Source organism: Sinocyclocheilus anshuiensis, unplaced genomic scaffold (assembly GCF_001515605.1).
Source record: "Sinocyclocheilus anshuiensis isolate Anshui unplaced genomic scaffold, SAMN03320099.WGS_v1.1 scaffold543, whole genome shotgun sequence".
Lineage (NCBI taxonomy): Eukaryota > Metazoa > Chordata > Actinopteri > Cypriniformes > Cyprinidae > Sinocyclocheilus > Sinocyclocheilus anshuiensis.
This window is the reverse complement of record NW_015552590.1, coordinates 175160-191728: the sequence shown is the minus strand read 5'-3', so window position 1 is coordinate 191728 and position 16569 is coordinate 175160. Positions and strand designations below refer to the sequence as shown.

The following is a 16569-nucleotide window of genomic DNA, read 5'->3' as shown; positions in this document are numbered from 1 at the left end:
AAAAAAATAAAAAAGTGTGTACACACACACACACACACACACACACACACACACACACACACACACACAGTGAGTGGCAGATCGAACAGCTTCGTTTGGCTGATGTCTCAGAATACTGGGCCGGTCGTTTGACAGCCACACTGACTTTAAAAACAGGCAGTCAAGGACACAGCGGCTCCAAACTTTCTAGAACTCTGTTTTTCTGGCTTGTTTTAGCTTTTGTTACAGCATAATTAAAATATAAAGCATAGTTTTAATGAATGACTAATGACTAAACTAATGGTCTAGAAACTTTGTAAACATCGTTTTGTTTCACTGCTCACTTCCTGTCCATTAGTCTCTCATTAGTATTAGAGTGAATTTTATATAAATTTGGCATTGTCATATTTTACCTTAAAGTCAAATAAAAAATTTGATGAAGAAATTCTACAATTATTCAAATACAGTTATAAATTAAAATAATTTAAAATATATAAAAAAAGACATTTTGAATAAATTATGCATATTTTAGTATTAGTGAATCACATGAAAATTTGTCATGGTCATATTTCACCCAGAAATGTAATAGAAACTTTAATTAAGAAATTATATAAAATTCTAAAATTAATTTATATGTTAAAAAATAATAATAAAATAATAAATCTGATATTTTAAATAAATTATGCATATTTTAATGACCATTAAGACTTTTTTCATTGCAATTTATTTTTTGTTAGTAATATCATATAATATAAAATAAAAATACCAGTAATACAATAATATTATTAATATTATATAACAAACATTATTTATTTATTTATTTAGTTTATTAATAATAATAATAATGTTTTGTGTTATGTAACTTTATTTTATTTAATTTCATTTCATTTCTGAGTTCTTGATTCCACAGCATTGGAAAACCTGCATGGGTTATATTTAACATCTAATGAGAAATTTAATCTATTTTGTTTTATGTTAATTAATGTAACATAACTGAAATATAATATATAACATTTCAAAACATTTCAGTAAAATGTATTGAAAAACATATTTATATGTTTTTAATTCATTATAATTATATATTAAAGGTAATTTATTTATATTTTGTTGTGAAATAACCCATACATGTTTTTGGTAGAGTTCTGTGAGATTCACCCACAAATCTTTGTTTTTTACTTTCTTCTCTAGTGTACGTGTTGGCCGGGGTTTCGTCTGAAAAACGACGGCAGGACCTGCATTGACTTGGACGAATGTTCCGAGAACTTTCCCTGCAGTCACCAGTGCATCAACACCTACGGGTCTTTTCACTGCCTGTGTGCCGACGGGTACCAGCATCCCGCCAGTAACCCGCACAGCTGCAGGTCTCTCTCAGGTACTCTGCTCTATTCAGCAGCACAGGTGTGAATGAGCTCATGTGGACCCTCACAAAGATTTTACTGTCACACTTGCCCAGAAACACCCCGCATGGGCGAGAACACGCATACTGAGTCTTGTTGTGACTTATATTTAGAGGAAAGCAACAGGAGGTTGAAGATAATTAGTTCGTCAGCTGGAGATGAGCTCTGATTGGCTAAGAGAAGATCCAGGTGTGACATATGGCATCTGCCTGCAGTTATTTACTGTATAAAAGAAAGACGTTTATATTCACTCGTTTAGTGTACGTTCGCAAACACTGCTGACATGCAAAGAAGCTGCTAATGAAATCTGCCGAAGACCACCACTTACAATTACAATTGCCTTTTTAACATGGTACTATGTTAATACCATATATAATATACTATGATAATACCATATATGATACCATATTTGAACATGTACCATATGACTCATTCTACAAAATAGGTTATATGTGTTAATGCAGACATTTTTTTTTTGTTTGTTTAGTTTAGTTTTTCCCATTTTTCTATTAATAGGGATAATTGGGGATCTATTTTCCCCTATCAAATTTTACTTGGTTTACTTTTTTGTTTACAAATTTTGATTAAAAAAAAATACATAGAAATAAAGCTAGTATTTTGTTTTATTCTGTCCTAATGTTTTTTAGGTTTAAATTGACTGCGTTATTAAAAAGAATGCATCAACCCTGTTACCATGATGTAAATATTTTTCCATTACCGATTTGATAAATAATAACATAATATTTAATGATAATGACATCATAATACTTTTATAAAGCAAACCCATCAAAGACGAGCTTAAGTCTCTTACATTCTATTTTTAAAGCATCTTAACAAGCATCTTATCAACCCTGTTACCATGATAATGTTTCGAGGATAATCGTTAATATGTTTATTAAGTAATATAATATAATTGAAATATACATATAATTATATCATAGTTTAAAATATTAACCCATCAAAGACAAGCTAAAGTCTCATACATTCTATTGCTTTATTTTTTTAAAGCATCTTAAAATATCAACCCTGTTGCCATGATAATGTTTCGAGAACAATCGTTAATTTATTTTTTAAGTAATATAATATAATTGAAATATGCATAGAATTATATCATATTTTAAAATATTCTAAAATAAATAAAATAAATAGTTTTAAAAACACATTATCAAACAAAAAAAAAAGTTTTTTTTTGCTTTATCTTTTTAAAGTGTCTTAAAATATGAACCCTGTTACCATAATATTGTATAGAGAACAACTGATGTTTATTTTAAGCAATATAATTCAAATATAAATATAATTATATAATATAAAAATATATTTTCTAATGTTTTAAACATGTTTTGTCTAAAGAAAATTAAGTTTTATTGCTTTATCCTTCTAAAGTGCCTTAAAATGTCAACCCTGTCACCATGTTGTTGTTTTTTTAATAGTGGACAATTGATATTTGAAAAATATATATGTAGATAAGCAGATTTTTGTTTTTCATGGCCTTGAGCATGAGGTTTGTAATTTGAAGTTGAATCCTAAAACTGTCAACCCTGTTACCATTAGTAATTTTTACCTTTCTGAAGGCATAATTACGTCTCAGAATGTTTATGTTTATATATATATATATATCAGGGCTGTCAAAATTGTGTTAATAACGTGTTAACGCAAATTAATTTTAACAGCACTAATTTTATTAACGCACAATCTCTGCGTCCGCTCTGTTCTATTATGTTGCTTCTCTAATTTTACATGCAAGTATAGTCGAAATCACAGCACAGCTATTGTCTTTATGGTATGTGTATTATTAACATATTGAAGAGAGAGCTGGTTATGTAGTCTTAATGGGTTGTGTTTCAGTCACTATTTCATATTTATCCCGTTGTCTGACAACAGAAACAGTAAAATATAAAAATGAAAACAGTTTTATTGAGAATTTAGCTACATCAAAATACAGTATGTGGGCACAGAGAGACAAACAAATGTAATATTAAATAATAAATGTACAGCATGTTCAGAAGAAAGGGCTTTTCTCAGTAACCCACTGTATATATATATATATATATATCAGTTAGTATAACAAAGTAGCATTTGATACCATCCCTGTACCGCCACAGTACTCTTTTGCAAGTGTGTCTCCTTCAAAGACATGCGCCTACACACACACACACATACACTCAAGTAATAAAGCACTTTTTTCGTATGACTGACAAGTCTAAGTCCCAGACTTGACAGGAAGTGGATGTTCGAGTGTTGGCAGCTCACAGGAAATTGATTTCAAGTCGTCAAACTGAAGTTGCAGTCATGTCTCGCAGCCAGAATAATCCATAGAGCAACACAAACACTTATTTAAAGGCTTTTTAAAGTATTTGGAATCCATATAACTGAACATTACAAAATCCTAAGTACTTTGTTATTCACTTATAGTCACACAGGATTAAAGAAAGAGTTTTGTTTTTTGTTTTACAGGTAATAAACAATTTAATGTTCTGAAGAAATGTTGTGGGGAAAATGTTTTATCTTGCATGAAATATATTTTTTAAAAATACACTAAAAATATAAAATGTATAAATTAAAATAATTTATGCAATAAATAAAGTCAAATACAAAAATGATAAAATGATCTAAATATTTCATGCATCACACTGAATAAAATAAAATAAAAATATGTAAAATAAAATATAAAATAAAAAATATTTAAAAATATATAAATAAAATATTTCATGCATTGCATAAAATGTTTAAATAAAACACTTTTTTTTCTTCTTTTCCAGCAGAGGAGCCTTTTCTTATTCTAGCTGACCATCACGAAATCCGAAAGATCAGTTTAGATGGATCAAACTACACACTTCTGAAACAGGTATGATGGATAAAGCTCTCTAAAATGTACAATTTTACTTATACAATTGTTAAAAATCTCTTTTTATAATCATTGTAATTTTTGTGCTCTTAGATGCCATCCTGTTTAGTTCAAACTCATTAGTGTTTCCTCCATATTCCCTTGTAATTTCCTACTTATTTCTTTCATAAAAATACACATTCTCACAGCATATGGAGCATAATTCAGACACAACATCCAAAAGCACAGAGGAAAGTGCGGTATCAACAGCCACCTGTGATGCTTTCTAGAAATTCATAAGCTCAACTTGAGCCTGAAACAGCGTTTTAGACACTTGATTGACGTGAATATCGACACCCGGGAATATTTGCACACGGAAAAGGTCATATTGTGACTAGAATCACAAGTATTTCCCACTTAGTATGGAAAATGATGATGAAAAAGTGTAAGTTATGGCTCCTTGAATCATTCTTAACTGGTAAATATATCATTATAGTAGTCGTTATTAATGAAAACGTCAGTTATGGTCTTTAAATCTGTATGGAACTGCTTGTCAATGCAAAAGGAACCATGACCGATTTGGCTCTGAAGGGACCGTTGGATGAGAAAGTCTCTCACGGCCCTCGTGTGAAGAGATTGAGCATGGTATTTCTATGTTCTTTTTTTCATGTGTCTAATAGACATGAACAAGTTCTTTGAAAACCATCTATGACCTGTGAAACATGTCTCTTCATGCTCTATGTTGACTATGGTTTCACTAATAATAAACATGCATTTGCATAAAGCATCCTTATTTGTCCATGCCCATGTTGATTAAAGTATTAAAAACTTGAAAAGTATTAATTTCTTTAAATCTGTATGGAACTGCTTGTCAATGCAAAAGGAACCATGACCGATTTGGCTCTGAAGGGACCGTTGGATGAGAAAGTCTCTCACGGCCCTCGTGTGAAGAGATTGAGCAGCTTGCCATCGAAGGAGCAGTTAAAAACGCACGCTTGGGTTGATTCATCAGTCAGGAACTCCCATCAGTTTGATTTAAAAGGTCTGGTCCAGCAAATTAGATCTGAACGCGGCGGGGGGTTTGAGTGAACCAGACAGAACGACAAAGAGAGACGGGGGAATGTGAAAGACCCCTACTGAGAAAGTGATTGGCTACGGTCGTAGCAGTGCATGATGGGAAGTTTCTGTCAGACGGAGGAAGTCTCGCTCTTATTTCTAACCGAACGTAGTGAAAATAACAAAGCGAATGAGAAAGGTATCGAGAAAGCAGCGGGAAGATTTTATAATGAGTCGGCTTGGACGATGAAAGACGCACGTTTTGAGGTTTGATGCTGTTTTTTATTATTATTTTTGTGACTCGTGCTTTAATAAAATGCTTCCGTTTGCTTAAATTAAATGGATTGGATGGTTTGAAAAGATCAAATGATTTACTTTTTTATTAAATATTAATAGCTGCAGAAGATGTGGCCTAGCAGATAAATGCTCATGTGATCTGTCTGGCTCGCAACAATTACTGGTGACAATCTTCCCACTATCCTGTCCTCTTTATACTTGCTTTATATCTCTATCAATAATAATGTTATATCAGAAATGAACATGTGAACATTAATTTTTTTTTTCATGAAAAAATACACTTTCATCAACTTGTTTAAATTTTCAAATTCTATACAAGACCTAAAAACATTTGCCTCCAAAACATTTTTATTTTATTGAGAAATTAATAACAAATTACATTATTATATAAAGTTGAAATAATAGAATACTTCAAAGTTTTTTTTGTTTTTTTTTTGTAAAAACTGGTGGAGAGAAAAGAGAAAAACTAGAAATATTTGAACTAAATTACTAATATACATGAAGCTCCGAAATGTTATCTAAAATAAAATAACAATTAATTATTTTTAGTTTTTTTTTTTTATTATAATACGTCTAATAGTTATGTTCAGAGTTAATTTAGTATGAAAACTGTATATACTATGATGATATTTATTACTATTTAGGATTCGCTTTTATTTTTGCATTTTTATTTTAAATTAAGTAATTTCATTGTATTAGTTTTCAACCAGTTTTCTTATTTCATGGTCTAATGGATCTCACTATTTCAATATTATTCTTTAGGTCAAAGTGAAAAAGGAGAATTTACCCACTGTTTATTAAAAAAAAATTATAATAATAAAAACAGACTTTTCTTCCCTTTAAAATCTCATCTGTCAATCTCACGCTTTGCCTGTCTCTCTCTCTCTTTGTCTTTTTCTCTGCAGGGACTCAGTAATGTCATCTCTCTAGACTTTGACTACAGGAAGGAGTTGATCTATTGGATTGACACTAGCAGGCCCAACGGACGCAGAATCAACAGAATGCGCCTGAATGGAAGTGACCTCAAGGTACATCAGCGAGTGTGTGTCTGTGTGTGTGTGTTTATGTTGAATTACTCTTGAAATCACCCAGATTGACATATGCAGATACCCTCTGCCCCTTAGTAATTTGATTCACATTACCTTTGCTCAGGGGCAATTTTTTTTGTGTAATTGATGGATTCCAATGGGGGGAAAGCAGACATATTCACATCACTCCAACAAATAAATAAAAGCTTATATTTTTCTGAGAATAAATTATATGAAATGAGCCATGGTTGGAATGATAGACAGGGCAATGTGTGTGTGTGAGGCTGTCTGTCTTCATACTCCTCTCCATCAATGCCTTTGTGTATATTACTCAGGGCGGAAAACGGGCATAGTGGGCCAGCCTTGCCCTGCTGGGCCGCCAGAGCTCGTTATGTTTAATATCGAGCCATAATGGCTCATTAAGCTTGATTGAACTCTGGATCTTGAACTGATTTATGATAGTGTGCTATAGTACAGAGAGAGAAAGAGAGGGAGAGGTAGAGCGTCTGTAAAGGCAACGAAGAAGTGATAAAGTCAACCTAAATGTTGAACTTAAACGCAAAATGAAGTCACACTAAGATAATGGGACTTTTTTATAGGACGTCAATGGAAAGATGATAAATAAATAGAACAAAAGGAGTGAAAATCAAAGAGTAAGAGAATTATGCATTGCAAGGTAAACATGCTCTTGGTAAATGCTTTGAATGTATACAAATGAGCCAGACGTCAAGAGAGACGTCTAGAGATTTTAAATGTGTCGGTTTGATTTTATCATAAATTCACAGGCGTTGAAACTTACAAACATTCAATGCAATGTGCCTGTCATGTTACATAAAAATACTGTATTAGCACTCCACTGGGGGCAATCTTATTTTGTCTGCCAAAAAAAGTACTCCTTGCCTCTGTTTTTTCACAAGATCTTTTCAACGAAATCACTCTTCCTTTTCATGTTAATTAAACTTAAATGTTATGTAAATTACCAGGAAAGGAAAAGGCAAAATTAAGCAACACAAAGATAACAGATTTTATTATTTTATTTTTTTCGTAGGACATTGAGTATGTATGTGATATTGTGTGAAAATTCCGGCAATCCGGAAATGCAAAAAAAAAAAAAAAAAAACGCTTATTTTGACTGCCCAAAAAAATGTACGTCCTGCCAAAGATTCTTCAAGAGATCAGTTTGATCTCAGCATTGTGAGAATTTTAGGTCTCTGACGTTCTTTTCAACACAATCACACCTTAAATGTAATGCAAACTATCTAAATTATTGGTAATTGTTTGGGCTTGTTTGCATCGTTACCTCATTTGCATACAATGTTTTTTGTAAAGTAAGTTGCACCAGGTCGAAATTACATTATTGTGAAAAAAAAAAAAAAAAACGTAATTTTATTACATTCAAAAAATAATGTAAAATACCTATAAATAAAAAGAAATATTTCCGAACATTATAAAAAAATATCAACGTATTTTAGATACGTTTTTAGAAAACAATCATAAATTATAATGTTCATTATAAACAACATTTATCATAAACATCAAGCCTAAACAAATTTATTTAAAGTGAAATATGCTGGAAATGCACTATACAAGTAAACTTGGGGTCACATACTTCTCTCATTCGGCAAAAATCCAAATGTGTGTGCTTATTTTTGCATGCATTATAGAACTTGACTTAATTGACTTAGTAATTGAATTTGCCATGTTTTGTTGGTGTTGTTTTGCTTACCTGGTTCATATTTTGTGCACTTTCACCCTGTGGTGTATCTCCACCCTGTGATTCTGTACCATTTACCTGAAGATGTTAGTTTCCCTGATGAGCACAGCATCTAGAAAACCTGTGATGTCGAAATTCATCACGGCTAGGCTAGTTTTAATTAGCGCTGATGGTAAGACCCAGTCTGAGGCAAAATGTCTTTAATGTTCATCTCTAATGTTCATCAGCTTGCAGAATGTTACTCTTACTCTTAAAGCGCTAGGCAGGGGGCACCAGCAACCAAGAGCGAAAATGATTAAAAGCGCTGGATTATCTGCCAGCTGGGAAGAGTATTGTTTATGCCAAACAGGCAGTTTCTGTGATCAGTATGAGCAGTGAAATGTTGTGAAGTGCATTTTTTTGTAAAACTACTTCCTTTGGGAACTTTTCTTGCCATTTTTGGGGAGCTTGAAGTGACGTTAATGAGCGGTTATGTAGCCCGCTGATAATTAGCAATAATGTACAAGTCTAGCTCAGCGGTTTTCAAATGAATTGCTTTTAGGACCCCCATTTTTCATTTACAGTCAAGAGTTTTTAGTTTGCTAAAAGAACTACACATATAGAAATTATACGCTAATTATTTTTGTGGACTTGCAAGCCACCAGTTGAGACCTACACATAGGGTGACCATATTTTAGTTAATTAAAAGGACAGTGGGGGCAGGATGCCGACCGGGGTGGCGGGGGGGTTTGTTTGTGGGAGCAGGCGGTAATGGTCAGAAATTGGGAGCGGGATTAAGAAAACAGACCCGCGCAGGGCTTTAATACAAAAGTACACAATGAATGGCGATTGTAGAAAGCAAAAGCCGAATCCCAGACATTTTGAGTGATTTAGAAATCCCGGCCGGATGCATTTTTTAGGTCCTAAATAAGGACATGTCTGGGAAAAAGAGGACGTATGGTCACCCTACTTACACATCTATATAGGTTATCATAGCTTTGAATTTTTTGTTTTATTTGAAGAAACAAAGCCCCTTCACTTCTACTTTTATCCTACATTTATAAGTATGTTGTTGTTGTAGTTTGGCTTTTTGCGGTGAAAACTTGCTAATTTACTAACTAAATGCTATGATGTGAACCTGTAAACCATCAATTAAGAAACAACACATCTAGAGGTTATCATAGTCTTGCATTTTTCATTTTATTTGAAGAAACCAAACCCTCTAACACATGTCCAACATTTACAAGTTATTGAATGTTGTTGCTGTTGGTGTAGTTTGACGTTGACTGCACTGAAAACTTTTGACTTTGACTGCAGTGAAAACTTGATAATTTGCTGGCTAAATGAAATAACTATTTTTGTGGACCTGTAAGCCACCAGTTGAGAACTACACATATAAGAGATAATCATAGTCTTGAATTTTTCTTTTTCTTTGAGGAAACAAAGCCCCTTCAATCCCACTTCCATCCTACATTTACAAATTGGCTAATTTTGTTGTAGTTTGACTTTTTGCAGTGTAATTTTCTGTCTGCTATGCTAACCATTTTTGTGGACTTGCAAGCCATTATTTGAGAACTACACATCTAGAAATTATCTTACAATTTTAATTTTATTTGAGGAAACAAAGCCCCTTCACTCCTAATTTTATCCTACATTTACAAGCTAATTTGCTGGATAAATGCTATGCTAGCCATTTTTGTGGACATACAAACCACTAGTTAATAAACAAATCGTAGGCTATCATAGGCTTATACAAGCCTTGAATTTTCCAGGTTATTTGAAGAAACAAATCCCCTTCATGTGCAAGTTCATCCCATGTTTACAAGCTGTTGATGTAATTTGACTTTTTTGCTGTGAAAACCTGTTAGTTTATTTGGCTAATTTTTTTGTGGACCTACAAGCCATCAGTTGACAACCACATCTAGAGGTTATTATATTATTAACGTTTTTGTTTTGATAAGGAAACAAAGCCTCCCCCACCCCCATTGTATCTGACAATGTATACAAGTTTGTTGACTGTTGTTTGCTAATGTGCTGGCTAACTGCCATGCTAACTCGTCCTTAGCAAGTGAGAGCCAGGATTAGGTTTATATGAACACATTTCTGTTTGTTTTGTTTTATACTGTTAAAAATGAGCATTTAAATTCCTGTCATGACAATAACTGTTGGCAGAAACAATAAAGACTTACTTTTACTCTACCAGCAAAATACAGTGCACAGCTGCATCTCACCCTCACCATTCTGAACTTTTCTCCTAGGAAGCATTTGTTCCCTACGGTACCGGCTGTGGATAAATCCATGTGAATAACCGGCCAAAAGAGACCAACTGTGCTTGACTGCTATTTTCTCAGGTGGTTCACAGAACGTCAGTCCCCAGTGCCCTCGCTGTGGACTGGATCGGCAAGAACTTGTACTGGTGTGACGGCGAGAGAAAGACCCTGGAGGTGGCAAAAGTTAATGGACTCTACCCGACCGTACTGCTGAGGACTGGATTGAGGAATCCAACCGCTCTTGCTCTCGACACTCACGTGGGGTAAATGATGCTTATTATTGCCTATTGTTCGTAATCCCAGAATGCATTGCTTTTGAGTACACTTTCAAGAAGCACCATTTAAAGCCATTTATTCCCATGGTGCCGTAGATATGTGTTCTGGATCGACTGCTGCGAGCAGCCCCAAATTGGACGGATCGGAATGGACGGCAGCAAGCCACGTGTCATAATCGATACAGAAATACGTGTTCCCTCAGCCTTGACCATTGACCACATCAACAAAAGGATCTACTGGGCTGACGAGAACCATATCTTGTTTTCGAACATGGATGGTACAAAAAGACACAAAGGTATGTTTTGCCTTGTCTCGAATGTTGTCTCTTTTCGAATTGTCCTCAGTAACATCTCTCAATCCCAATTTCCAGTCCCAATCAAGGACATAGGTGGCATAACCGGTCTCACACTCTTTGAGGACTTCATCTACTGGAGCGACCAGAAGTCAAAAACCCTCAGTCACTCGCACAAGATGTCCGGTGGCCAACATACAGAACTCCTCAGCTCCTGGCAAACCATTCGAGACATTAAAGTCTACCATCCACTCCGACAGCCTGATGGTATTACAGCAAGAAACTCAGTCTTCAGTTGACTTTTTGTGCTAGAGTCATGTTGTTTCGGGCTTGTTTCTTATTGTTTATTGTTTGTCCTCAGTGCCAAAGCATCAGTGTCAAGTGACTAACGGAGGGTGCAGTCACCTATGCCTTCTTTCCCCTGGTGGGGGATACAAGTGTGCTTGCCCTACACACTTCTACCTGGCAAACGACAACAAAACATGTCTGTCTAACTGCACCGCCAGCCAGGTGTGACTTTAAAATTACCTCAGGAGCCAGAATAAGGGTTTCGCCGTAGCTCAACTACTCTTGGCACCGCTTTCAACTACCAATTATATCCAGTCTGCTACTCGATAAATAGTTGTTCAAGAGGTTGTTTCTCTGTGTGTGTGTGTGTAGTTCCGCTGTGGTACAGATGAGTGTATTCCCTTCTGGTGGAAGTGCGACACTGTGGATGACTGTGGAGACGGATCCGATGAGCCGGCAGATTGCCGTAAGTAACCAAACATGGTAGCAATCAGCCAAACTGGTTAAGCCATTGAAAAATGTGAATGTAGTGTCTTTAAGACTCAAGATGTAGCAAGCTGCCTACCTAAAGAGCCTTCTAAAGGATCATAGATGAGGTTTGGACCGAGTTGCTTTCTACAAAATCTTTTTTGGTCAAATTTGAAGGCGGCATTGCATGTATCCATTGCAAAATGCAATTCAACAAGTGCAAAAATGTTTCCAAGATGTCAGACAAAGCGAAAGATGTGCCAATTATACACGTATTTTATTTAACACTGTCTGGCCTAATTGACCATTTAGGAATTTTTAGAGTTTATTAAAGGGATAGTTCACCCAAAAATTATGTCATTAATTACTCACCCTCATGTCGTTTTTTCATCTTCGGAACACAAATTAAGATATTTTTAATAAAATCTTTGACTAGAATACTTTTTGTGTGCAAAGAAAACAAAAATAACGACTTTATTCAGCAATTCTTCTCCAAGTCACGTATCCCACCATTATCAAGAGTACCATGACGCATTCGCATTGCTTTCCTCTGCATGTAAACAAGGCTCAGTGCAGGCGTGTTCTACGTCAGCAGCATCATGCGCATGCGTTGTTTATGTGCAGAGGTACTCTCGATAATGGTGGTAAAAAATACCATCACAAAAAGTATTCTAGTAGCTTCGTAAAATTGAACACAAATTAAGATAGTTTTGATGAAATCCGAGAGCTTTCTGACCCTGCATAGGCAGCAACGTAACTGAAATGTTCCCAGACCCAGAAAGGTAGTAAGGACATTGGTAAAACAGTCCATGTGACATCAGTGGTTCAAACGTAATTTTACGAAGCTACCTCCACTTTACGATGATTGACTCCACAATCAACTGTGATTTCTTTGAGCTCAACTGAAAGAAAGAAATCCTTTAGAAACTTGAGCCATTTGTCCCATGAGTTGAGGACAGGAAAATCTTTTTGTGACAATTTATTCCTGTAATTTTTCTCGCCGGTTCATGGAGCGATTATTTTTTAATAAAGATTTGTCTGTCATCGAGGTTATATTCAAGTGTTTCTTCGTTGAATATGCTGTTGTATGGGTCATTTCTTATGTGCTCGTGCTTGTTTGATTGAGAGGTGAATAGTCTAATTCACTGCAAAGAGCTGCAGAAATGGATCAGGTTTTGTGAAGTATGTTGTCTTAAAAGGAAGTTTATCACACATTGAGATGCTAAAGAGACGTCAAGGCCGAACAAAAGACTCCAGGAAAAAAAAGAAAGGGACCTTTCTATAGCATGTCCTTTCTTTCTGTGCAGTATGTCTGTCTGGCTTTCTGCCTGTGTTTTGTTTTGTTTTATTATTTTGATTGCTTACTCATTTAGGTGAACAATTTGCTCATTTACTTGTTTATTGACTTGTTCTTTATCACTTTGTTCTGTTTGTGTGTTTGTTCATTCATACATATATTGCTGTCTTTCAGTTTTTTTATGTCTCTTTGTTTATTCTGTATGTATTTCCATCTCTCAGTATTTGTCTTTCATTTGATTATTAACTTGTTCATTCACTCGTTCTTTCTTCTTTAATTTCTGCATTTGCTTGTTCATTATGTCTGTCTTTGAACCTTTGTTTGTCCTTGTTTTATTTTTTCTTCTTGACGTGACGTGACATGTGGCCAAGTATGGTGACCCATACTCGGAATTAGTGCTCTGCATTTACCCATCCAAAGTGCACACACACAGCAGTGAACACACACACACCGTGAACACACACCCGGAGCAGTGGGCAGCCATTTATGCTGCGGCGCCCGGGGAGCAGTTGGGGGTTCGGTGCCTTGCTCAAGGGCACCTCAGTCGTGGTATTGAAGGTGGCAGAGAGCGCTGTACACTCACTCCCCCCACCTACAATCCCTGCCGGTACGAGACTCGAACCCACAACCTTTGGGTTATGAGTCCGACTCTCTAACCATTAGGCCACGACTTCCCTTCTCTTTGCTTTTTCTTTATTTATTTTTTGTTTGCTCATTTTGTTTGTCTTTCTGTTTCAACCTTTTCTGTCTGTCTTACATTTTCTTTATTTGTATTTCTTTCTTTCTTTCTTTCTTTCTTTCTTTCTTTCTTTCTTTCTTTCTCTCTTTCTCTCTCTCTCTCTCTCTCTCTCTCTCTCTTTCTCTCTCTCTCTTTTTTTATGACCTTAACCCTTCTTTCTTTGTTTGTCTTTTCTTTGTTATTTGTACATTATTATACATTTGGCTGTCTTTCTTTCATTTAGTTATTTCCTTGTTCATGTATTAATTCTTTGTTCTGTCATTTTCCATGAGTTTATGTCTGTTTTTCATTTGTTTTCTTTCTGGCTTCTTTCCTCTTTTTGTTTGCTCATTCTATTTGCCTTTTTGTTTTGTCTGTTCTTCTTCCGTTTGTTTTTTTGTTTTACTACCTCTGTTGTTTTTTTGTTTTTTTTGTTTGTTTATTTTTATACTTGTTCATCCACTCTTTATTTTTCTGTCTTGCGTTAGTTCTTTCTTTCTTTCTTGGTTAGTTGTTTTACTTATTTGTTCTCTCATTTGTTTACAGCAGAGTTTAAATGCCAGCCCGGAAGGTTCCAGTGCGGAACGGGTTTGTGTGCCCTCCCTCCCTTCATCTGTGATGGAGAGAACGACTGTGGAGACAACTCTGATGAAGCCAACTGTGGTAATTATAGATTGATGGATAGATAAATGGAGACCAAGCATAATGCAGTATGATGCATCATACAATGATATCCTTGTTTGCATCTGCTTTCAGACTCATATATCTGCCTGTCTGGCCAGTTTAAGTGCACTCACCGGCAGAAGTGCATCCCTATAAACCTGCGCTGTAACGGACAAGATGACTGCGGAGACGGTGAAGATGAAACCGATTGCCGTAAGAGAGTCTCATTTTTTCTCTCTCTCAGCTTTGTCATCAACGACAATGAATGCCATTAGTTTTCAACGTTCCTCAAAGAATTTGAGCAAGAGTTCCTACTGAGCTAGTTTTCCCTTCAGGAGAGGAAAAACAACCAGAAAATGAGAGCGAGAGAGGTCGGAAATAGATGAAATCTCCTTCTTTATGACTTCTGAATGTGTTTATTGGCTCGTGAAGGTCAAACTCGGACAGATTGAACAAAATGTTTGAGAACTTTGAATCGGCTGATGAGAAAAGTGCCAAGCGAGAAGCCTGGTAAATATTGGCCAAAGTTTTGTTTTGTTTTCTCATTCCTCGGCTGCAGACGGAATTGCTCGAGGGGAATTTAGGACACCGAAAGCGAGAATAAAGGAGTGAAATGAGAAAAAAGAAAGCGAGGTAGACTTGCTAACCAGGAAGCAAAGAAGCCGTCTTGTGTCACCTTCAGAAATCAGGCTGAAGTAATCATTACTTCGTGCTACAGGGATTTGAATTCTAGTCCAAATGCAAGACTTAGTTTAGGTGGTGGTACAGAAGAAGGAGACTGGCAGAAGTTAATGCTCTCGCTCAGATCTCAATCCTCCATTTGAAGCCACAGCAGGGGCCTAATTTCTCACTCCTCCCCAGAGTCGAGTATCTGGCTGGGCTTTGATAAGACGCCCGGTTCTGGTACGCGCTTACGGGAGAGCGCAGAAGAGAAGCTGTCTGTCTTCTCCGAGAGAGAATCAGAAAGATAGAAGTAAAAATCGAGGAAAATCATTAACAGCATTGCATGGGACGGAACCCGGAGGGTCCCCAGAACTCTTAAGAGGCTTTTGAGGGGGTCTGACGGCGTCTTGGATCCAGGGGAGCTGAGCTCAGCCCTGGGCACTGATTATCCAAACAGAGGGAGGGTTTAACAGGGATAATCGCATATGGAGCATGGCATTAGAGGCTGGCTTTAGACCTCCCCCCCCCAAAGGAGGGAGAGCGCTGTGGGTCAGGATTGCTGCTCCACCGCCGGGAATGTCGAGTCTAGGCTTAGCTTAGCTTAGCGCGCAGCGGTCTGAAAACGAGAAGTTGCGGTTACTCAGACCACCAGGGTACAGTCTTGTTTTGCTTGTTTTATCATGAATTAATCATGCTTTAGAGGAAGTATAACGTATTGAGAAATTAATCCAGGTGGACCTTAAAAAAGTTATCCGGGAAAATGTGTTGTATTAACCATAATTTAACCTCAAATTCAAAAGTAAAAGAAACGAAGCAGTATGGTGTATTATGTAGAAAGACTACAAAACTAATTTTTGGGACATTTTCAGCATATTTCGGACACAACCCACTCCCTTAAAAATACAGACATTATTTAAAATGTAATAATAATAAATTGTAATATCTGTAATATACTGGACTACAGTATACATTATTTACTTAAATTTATATTTAGTTAAGTTGAAAATAAATATTCTTTAATATTATTGTATAATAAATAATATATACATATACTTAGGTGTATGAATATATCCACTACCACCCAAAATTTGGAATCATTACAATTTTTAAAATAAAAAAAATAAATAACATTTAAATTTGTATGCTAAACAAAGCAGCATTTACAGTATTTGATAAAAAAATACAGTAAAACGGTATCTATCGTGAAAAAGTTGCAATTTAGAAGAACTGTTTTCTGTTTTAATATATATTTATATTTTAAATATTAATATATTTAATACAAAAATTAAGTATTTTATATATTAAATATTTTAAAATGCTATTTATTTCTGTGATCAAAGCTGAATTTTCAGTATAATTG

The 16569-nt window shown here is 35.4% G+C and overlaps 1 pseudogene; it reads left to right on the top strand.

Annotated features, from left to right (window-relative positions):
• LOC107665510 (low-density lipoprotein receptor-related protein 1B-like) overlaps nt 1-16569 on the top strand; it is a 312996-nt pseudogene that overhangs the window by 231859 nt on the left and 64568 nt on the right.